An 8,516-nucleotide genomic window follows, 5' to 3' on the forward strand; every position below is an offset into this window, starting at 1 on the left:
AGCCTCGAGCACCCGGGATTCCCAGGTGGTCTCCCATTCAAGATACTAACCAGGCCCGACCCTGCTTAGCTTCCGAGATCAGACGAGATCCGGCGCCTTCAGGCTGATACGGCCTGAGACGGTGGCCGTTGGCTCGGGGCGCCCTAAGAGCCTTGCGCTTCGCCTCCCTTTCGCTCTGCCCTGCAGGTCGGGCCAACGGGCCGCACCTCTCGTCGCGGGGCGTGCTGTACTTGAGCCGCACGACCCGCGACCGGACTCCAGCCTGCTGACGCCGGCCCGCCGCCCCCGAACACCGCCAACACCAGACCAGCAAGCGCCTGGCCGGGCCCGGGGGCCCGAGGGGCTTCCAGGACCCCCCATTGACCGGGAGGGCGTGCGTGCGTGCGTGCGCGCGGGGCCTGGGGGCTGGGCTGAGGGGTGCGGAGGTCTCGGCGCCCTCCCACCCGCGGCCACTCCAGACCCGGCCGCTCTCGCTGATCGGGGCCTCCCCCCGATCCCATTCGCTGCTCAGGCCCGCGCGGCCCCGGAGGTGTCGGTCTTCGGCGCCCGTCGCCTCCCAACCCCCACGGCCCAGGGGCCTCTGAACCTCCTGCGGGCCTAGACGCAGCGAAACTTGAGCGCCCAACTTGCCCGGCACCTGTCCGGTGCCCAAACCCACCAGAAGCCAGGGAGGCGCGGTCGACCGGAGCGCCTCAGCCCCTCCCCTTCGCAATACCGAGGCCCCCCCTTTGCCCCCACGCCAAGCCCTCGACCTTTCTGAGAGAGCAGACGAGCCACAGGCAGGCACACAGACAGACACACAGACACTCGCACGCACCCACGCCAAGGGAGACAGCTGGCCTGCGCAAGCTCCTCAGCCAGAGCCAGAGCGCCTGGGAGAGGCCGGGGCCAGACGAACGGGCCGGCGGCTGGCTGTCAGGAGATACAGAGGCAGAAATACATGAAGATTCCGAGACAGACTCCAAGACGGCAAGAGGAGATACACACACACACACACACACACTTGAGTGTGGTCTTTGGAAATACTTGTGTTCGTAGTTGCTGGGTTGAGCCCAACTCTAATACAACCCATGGACTGCGGCCCATCAGGCTCCTCTGTCCGTGGCATTTCCCAGGCGAGGATACTGGGAGTGGGTTGCCATTTCCTTCTCCGGCGGGATCTTCCCGACCCAGGGATCAAACCCCAGTCTCCTGCGCGCGGATGCCTTGCCATCTGAACCAGGACATTGCTAATTCCCTAGGCAAAATACAAAGAATAGAGCTCGTGTTCTACTAAATGGAAAGATGATTTCAGAAACAGAAGCTGTCCTTTGTTGGTATCTTTGAATCTTTATGTAGTTTTCGTGGATTTTTACTGTTAAGGCTAACTGAACAAGGCAAGAGAGAAACCCCAGAATTGAAAAGCAATTGACGGTTTTGAAAGAAACATGTGCAGGTGAAGCTCTCTTCCTTTTTGAGAGATGGTTAAATGCAAAATCTTGACTCAACACATATGACTTTTGTGCACTTTATTTCAAATCTCCATGACAAAACCCTATGGCGACCAGGAAGAAAGGAGTAGAGGGGCAGACACAAAGAGCAACCTTTCCCCTTGGTGCCATCGCAACCAGCTGCTTAGTTCCTTCATCTCAAGGACTATCATCTGGGCTTCTCTGGTTTGTCTGATTCTTGTTTCGGGGACCGTTTCTCGTCACAAGGCTGTCAACAGTGGGGGTGGGTGGTGTGTGTGGGGGGGGGAGGGGGGGAGCCCTTCTTTCCATTCCACATGAGACCCAGTGGACAATCCAGGCCCTGCCCACTACATTGAGTGTGCAGCAACAGTATCAACGGTAGTGCTGGTGAACAATGCGTATTCCTGGAATCCACTCCGTTGGCTACTGACTGTGTGTGGTGGTCGTCTGGAACCTAGACCTGGAAGCTTTCTGGATGATTGCAAATGACACCAAAGTCTGAGGACGATGGAAGATCTTCACATTTCTGCAAGTGCCACACACCTCCAGAAGGAACCACAAGACTTGCCTGAAATGGTCAAGGTATAAGTATTGGATTAAACATTGGAAGGTCTCCACCTTTGCTATGGAAGTCAAACGATTTTTCTTTGAAGTGAAAATGGATTATACTGAACGTTCACGTACTTCTAGAGCATTTGAAAAGCCCTAACTTGTAGAAATCTGCTGTACGAGTTCCTTGAAAGCAAGAACCACTATTTATGGATCTGTCTTCATGCCTTAGATTGTGCCTCGAATATAGTGTACACATCAACCCTGGAAAGAAAGAATTCAATCGCCAAATATACAAAGAGATCAAAAGTGCCGAGCCAAGTGACAACTTGAGGCCTCCAAGATCTTTTCTGTCTTTCACACACTAAGTAAATACTGAGCACCTACGATGAGCTAGGAGGCATGTAATAAATTTCTGGAAATAGAATGCGGAGAGAAGAAGACACAGAGTTCCTGCTTTCACTGAGAGGAATTTAATGATACATCACAGCCAGATCCTTTGAAAACTTATAGTGGGACCTCTTCCCTCACCAAAACCTGGATGTCAGCAAAGGCTTTTCAGAGCAACAGTTGATTTGAGATCCGTAGGTTGAACCTAAGTAAACCAGGGTTAAAATGCAGGAAGAATTTCACGCAGGGAAAATAGCATCTTGGAAGGCTATGTGACCAGGGAAACTTAGGACATTCTAGAAATGAAAAATGCCCTATGGGACAGAATCCAAAAAGTGCAGAGGGCATTCCAGTGAAAAGACATCAGAGACAAACTTCGGGAACAAGCAATGAAGGAATGTGATCATATATTCAATATGATGAGAAAATCCAAGAGTAGTTGTGGCAGGGAGGTGATAGAATTGCATCTGCATTTCCAAAAGTTCATCTTTCTCCATAACACTGATGATTGAAGCGACTCAACTGCAAATTACAAGGAGGGACCACTTCCTTGAATCCGAATGGTCCTCATTGCAAAGTCTGTCAATAACAAATGCTAGCGAAAATGTGGACCAAAGGGAACTCTACTCCACATGCAGATTGTGTGGGTGAATTCTCTAAGAAATTACGGGAAGAAGTGCTCCATCTTGTTTATTGCATTGTGTTTAGGGGAACTAATTTGGAATTAGTGGAGCCCATTTCTCAGTATATTATTTCCAAACTAGGCAACTATAATTACAGTCTGATAAGATATAACTCAAATAACTTCTGAATGTTAATGTATTTTGAAAGAGGAAATAATCTTGCAAGAGAAATATAGACAAACAGGAAAAGCATAGTTGTCAATATATTAACCTAGAGATGCTTCAAATATTGTTTAAGAAATATGAAAGTTTCATGGAGTATTTCACATGAAGGAATTATTTCCTCTTAAAAGTCAACAGGGCTTCCCTGGTGGCTCAGAGGTTAAAGCATCTGCCTGCAGTGCAGAAGACCTGGGTTTGATCCCTGAGTCAGAAAGATTCCCTGGAGAAGGAAATGGCAACCCACTCCAGTATTCTTGCCCAGAGAATCCCATGGATGGAGGAGCCTGGTGGTCTACAGTCCATGGGGTCGCAAAGAATCAGATACTACTGAGCAACTTAACTAACTTAAAAGTCAAAAAGGATTATGAGTCCACTCATAAAAATGATTTGTTCTTCAGTTTTATCATGAATTACCTGACTAAAGGATGATTATTTATTGTATTATTCCTTCAAAATTATAGCACATTGTTCACTTTCCAGATTTTTATTTAATTGATATTTATTTAACATTGACTCTGTGCCAGCACTGCAAAACCCACCCACACACCCTACACCAATTTTGTGATTTCATTAGAAACCACTTAATCAAGCAATTTCTATAGTTACCTCTATTTTACATCCTAAATTGGCACATTATATGTCACCCTACTTAACACTATTAAGATCATCTCTTTTTTTAAAATTCTTGATAAATATAATTCCTTGCTTCCTCACAAAATAATTTAAATTATATAAAAACTGGAACTTTGTCTAATTTATCACTGTATTCTTAGCTCTTAGAAGAATATTAGTACCATATAGTCAAAGACTCGTATTAAATGAAAATGATTTCAGTGGGTCTCAAAATAACTTGTCTTTAAAAGGCATTGGTGCCATTTAAAGTAGATATTAGGTTTCCATTTTCTCATCAATGATTCGTTTCATTGGTTTTGTCATTTCAGATCATTTTCTTGAACATCAGATCATGGAAGATAGAAATAATGTTACTGAATTTATCCTCTTAGAACTTTCTATGGACAAGAAAGTCCAGATCCTCTGCTTTTTATTTTTCTTATTCTGTTACCTGGCTATTTGGTTGGGGAATTTGATCATTGTGATTTCTATTACATGCAGTCAGCTAATCACCCAGCCCATGTACTTCTTCCTTAACTGCCTTGCACTCTCAGACCTCTTCTACACCTCCACTGTGACACCCAAACTCATGACTGACTTACTGATGGAGAAAAAGGCCATTTCCTATAAAAACTGCATGACACAGCTTTTCACCACCCACTTCTTTGAGGGGGGATTGAGGTCTTCACCCTCACAGGGATGGCCTGTGACTGCTATGTGGCCGTCAGCAAACCTCTCCACAATGCCATCACCATGAACAGGCAAAAACGTCACTCAATTCTCATAGCGTCGTGTGCAGGGGGACTTCTTCATTCTCTTGATCTCTTTCTTCTTGCGATTGTTTGACCTTTCTGTGGCCCCAGTGAAATAGATCACTATTTCTGTGATGCATATCTTTTGTTGAAACTAGCCTGCACTGATACTCACAAAATTGGCTTTTTTGTCATTGCCAATTCTGGCTTGATGGGACTGGTGCTCTTTGTGGTTTTGATGGCCTCCTACACTTTGATTCTGTATAATGTGTGCACATATTCTGCAGAAAGCCACCATAAAGCACTTTCCACCTGTAGTTCCCACATCACAGTCCGTGATCCTCTTTTTCACACCTGTCATCTTTGTTTACATTAGACCTGCCACAACATTACCAGAAGATAAAGTGTTTACGCTCTTCTACACAATTATTGTCCCCATGCTCAACCCGCTTATCTACACACTTAGAAACATGGAGATGAAAAATTCCATAAGAAGAGTTTGGTGCAATAAAAGGTTCTGGGAAGGGAGCTTAATGATCTGAAGGTCATTCGTCTGACTCCAGTGACTGTCTTCTCATCACTCCCTCTGTTGCTGATTCTCTCCTTCTAATGGGAAAATCAGTCAGAATGTGTAAAAGCCAAGCCTCCAACAACAGCTTGCCTTCAGTGGTTCCTTCTTTATTTTCCTCTCAATGTGTTTTCCTTGATTTCACTTTTCACTAATAATCCCCTTTGTTAAAAAAAAAAAAAAGAAAAGAAAAGAAAACTTTTTACAGAGTAAAAACACAGTGAAAAGTCTGGAGGGATAGTGATCCTGCCTGTATTGAAGGCTAAACCTGGGGGAGACTTCGCTCTCAAAATACTTGGCCTCAAGGTATAAAAGGTAATAATATGTTAAAAGGTAAAAGACAGTTGAAGAATCCACCTGCTAATGCAGGAGACACAGGTTCAATCCTTGGGCCAGGAAGATCCTCTGGAGAAGGAAATGGCTACCCACTCCAGTGTTTTTGCCTGGGAAATCCCATGGAGAGAGGAATCTGGTGGGCTACAGCCCATGGGGATGCAAAACAGCTGGACATGATTCAGCGACTAAACAAAACAAAAAAAAAAGGCAGTTATAGGAAAATAAGAACAATCACATACTGCAAACTCCTTTCAGAACTATATACCTAGCCTTGTATCCTACAACTCTAGATTTCTTTTAGTCAAGTACCTAGAGATCTTTTTGTGTGTATTTGTGAACTCCGATTATTTTACTTAAGTGAAAAGAATATATAGATCTAAATACAACATAGTGTAAAGTCCAGCCTTATAGTCTACATGGCAAGTCTTACAGTCTGAAAAGCAAGTCACTGTGTGATCTGTTTGTGAAGTAACATTGTAAGTATTGGGGAAAATATATATGTGTGTATATATATATATATATATATATATATATATATATATACAAACTCATGCTATTTTAACTGGGTTAGACATTAAGTATACATGATCAAGGAATAAATAAACTACAACTGACTTTGCTACAAAAAAGAAGAAAATATAAATCCTTTAGTTCCTCAAAATAGATGATTTATCTCAAAGTAAAAGACTTTCACTTACTATCTAAATCCAAGTGTAGAATAATCCTAAAATAATATTTGACAAAATATAGATCAGACTCAGTGATGGGAATATATATATATTCTGCTGCTGTGCTTAGGTGTTTCTGACTCTGTGGCCACATGGACTGTAGCCCACCAGGCTTCTCTGTCCATGGGGATTCTCCAGGCACAAATATCAGAGTGGGTTGCCATGTTCTCCTCCAGGGGAATCTTCCCAAGCCAGGGACTGAACCCAGGTCTCCCATACTGCAGGCAGACTCTTTACCAACTGAGCCATCAGGAAAGCCCAAGTATACTGCAGTGGGTAGCCTATCTCTTCTCCAGGGGATTTTCCTGACCCAGGAATCAACCAGGGGTCTCCTGCATTGCAGGTGGATTCCTTACCAGTTGAGCTACCAGGGAAGTCTAATGTGTATACGTCCATACCTATAGGATTTTCATGATTTTCTAGTGCAAAGTATACATTTTGTTTGAAATACATTTTTAAGATTGCTGCATTTTCTTATGAAAATGTGCATAGTTTTGGATATAAAATGTAACTATTAATAGTATAGATTTGTATTCTATATAATGAGTTAAACTATACTTAATATTATAGATTTATTTTAGGTAATAGGATATTTTCTAATGTTTCTCTCTCTAATAATGTAATATTTTTTAGAATTAATAGGACAGATAATGAATTTTAAAGAATCATATTATTAATATGTCATAAAAATGTTTTTAACTGTTCTCCACACAAAGATAGGCCATATTAATATTTGGCTATATTATGTGTGTGTCTCCTTCAGAATTTTCCACAGTTTATTGTGATCCACACCGTCAAGGCTATGACATAGTCAATAAAGCAGAAATAGAAGTTTTTCTGGAACTCTCTTGCTTTTTTGATGATCCAGCAGATGTTGGCAATTTGATCTCTGGTTCCTCTGCCTTTTCTAAAAGCAGCTTGAACATCTGGAAGTTCATGGTGCACGTATTGCTGAAGCCTGGCTTGGAGAATTTTGAGCATTACTTTACTAGCAACAAAGATCTGTCTAGTCAAAGCTATAGTTTTTCCAGCAGTCATGTATGGGTGTGAAAGTTGGACTCTAAAGAAAGCTGAGGGCCGAAGAATTGATGCATTTGAACTGTGGTGTTGGAGAAGACTCTTGAATGTCCCTTGGACTGCAAGGAGATCCAACCAGTCCATCCTAAAGGAGATCAGTCCTGGGTGTTCATTGGAAGGACTGATGTTGAAGCTAAAACTCCAACACTTTGGCCACCTGATGAGAAGAGCTGACGCATTTGAAAAGACCCTGATGCTTGGAAAGGTTGAGGGGAGGAGGAGAAGGGGACAACAGAGGATGAGATGGCTGGATGGCATCACTGACTCAATGGACATGGGTTTGGGTGGACTCCGGGAGTTGGTGATGGACAGCGAGGCCTGGTGTGCTGCAGTACATGGGGTCTCAGAGAGTCAGACACGACTGAGGGACTGAACTGAACTCAATATGTATGTGTCTTATTTTTGTACTTGCAAGATATTTTGCAAATATTATTTTGCATATTTGGCTTAATATTTAAATGTCAAAAAAGAATGGTGTTTCAGAATTGTAAATAATAATCTTAAGGAGGCAAAAGTTATCAAAGTAACTGAATGAATATGTAGTAAATAATGTAAATTAACCAAATCTTACTTATTTTCCCAATTGAATTATCTTCTCAAGTGGATCAGTTGTTTGGAGTTACATTTTCATAAAGATCATCCATTCATCTTCCCAGATAGTTGCGAATATCTGGTAATATCTGATATTTTTCAATATCCCCATCTCTGTGTTTGGCTTACAGTGTTTAATAGCCTTCCATAGAGACCTCAGCTCTGCCTTCATGTGTAAATTAAGCATAAACCATAATCCATGACCTTCAGCCACGAACTACAGAGTTTAATACCAGATATTTGGGGTGAGGAATTTTTAAAAAAGATGCTTACAATATATGCCATTCTTATCTCTCTTGTTAATAAATATAAGTACTAGGAAATAAAGAGGCCAGTATATACTGCTTCATTTCACAGAGACATCATTCATACAAATCTCTCTCTCTTGGAATGAGGCTTAAAATAAGACATTATTCTGCCTGCCTCATTCAGTCTGGATTCATGAGCAGTTCAGGTTGTGGGGTGGTGGTTGCTTTTCGCTAGTAAATCACACTGTATGAGAAAACTCATATACTGATTTTAATTCCTATTATGTGGGGATTTCTTATGTTATGTCGGTTCGGTTCAGTTCAGTTGCTCAGTCGTGTCCAACTCTTCGTGACCCCATGAATCGCAGC

At 42.9% G+C, this 8,516-nt stretch overlaps 2 pseudogenes across 1 annotated transcript; one reads left to right on the top strand and one right to left on the bottom strand.

Moving 5' to 3' along the window:
* Positions 1-120, bottom strand: LOC147350904 (5S ribosomal RNA; annotated as a pseudogene).
* Positions 121-3,453: 3,333 nt separating this feature from the next.
* On the top strand, positions 3,454-8,226 carry LOC147350905 (olfactory receptor 4P4-like; annotated as a pseudogene). The gene has a single exon (XR_015149074.1). The product of XR_015149074.1 is annotated as an olfactory receptor 4P4-like (transcript).
* The last annotated feature ends 290 nt before the right edge of the window (positions 8,227-8,516 follow it).

Source organism: Bos grunniens, chromosome 20, assembly GCF_055505025.1.
Source record: "Bos grunniens cultivar Pamir isolate PY7600 chromosome 20, Bosgru_T2T1.0, whole genome shotgun sequence".
Taxonomy (NCBI): Eukaryota; Metazoa; Chordata; class Mammalia; order Artiodactyla; family Bovidae; genus Bos; species Bos grunniens.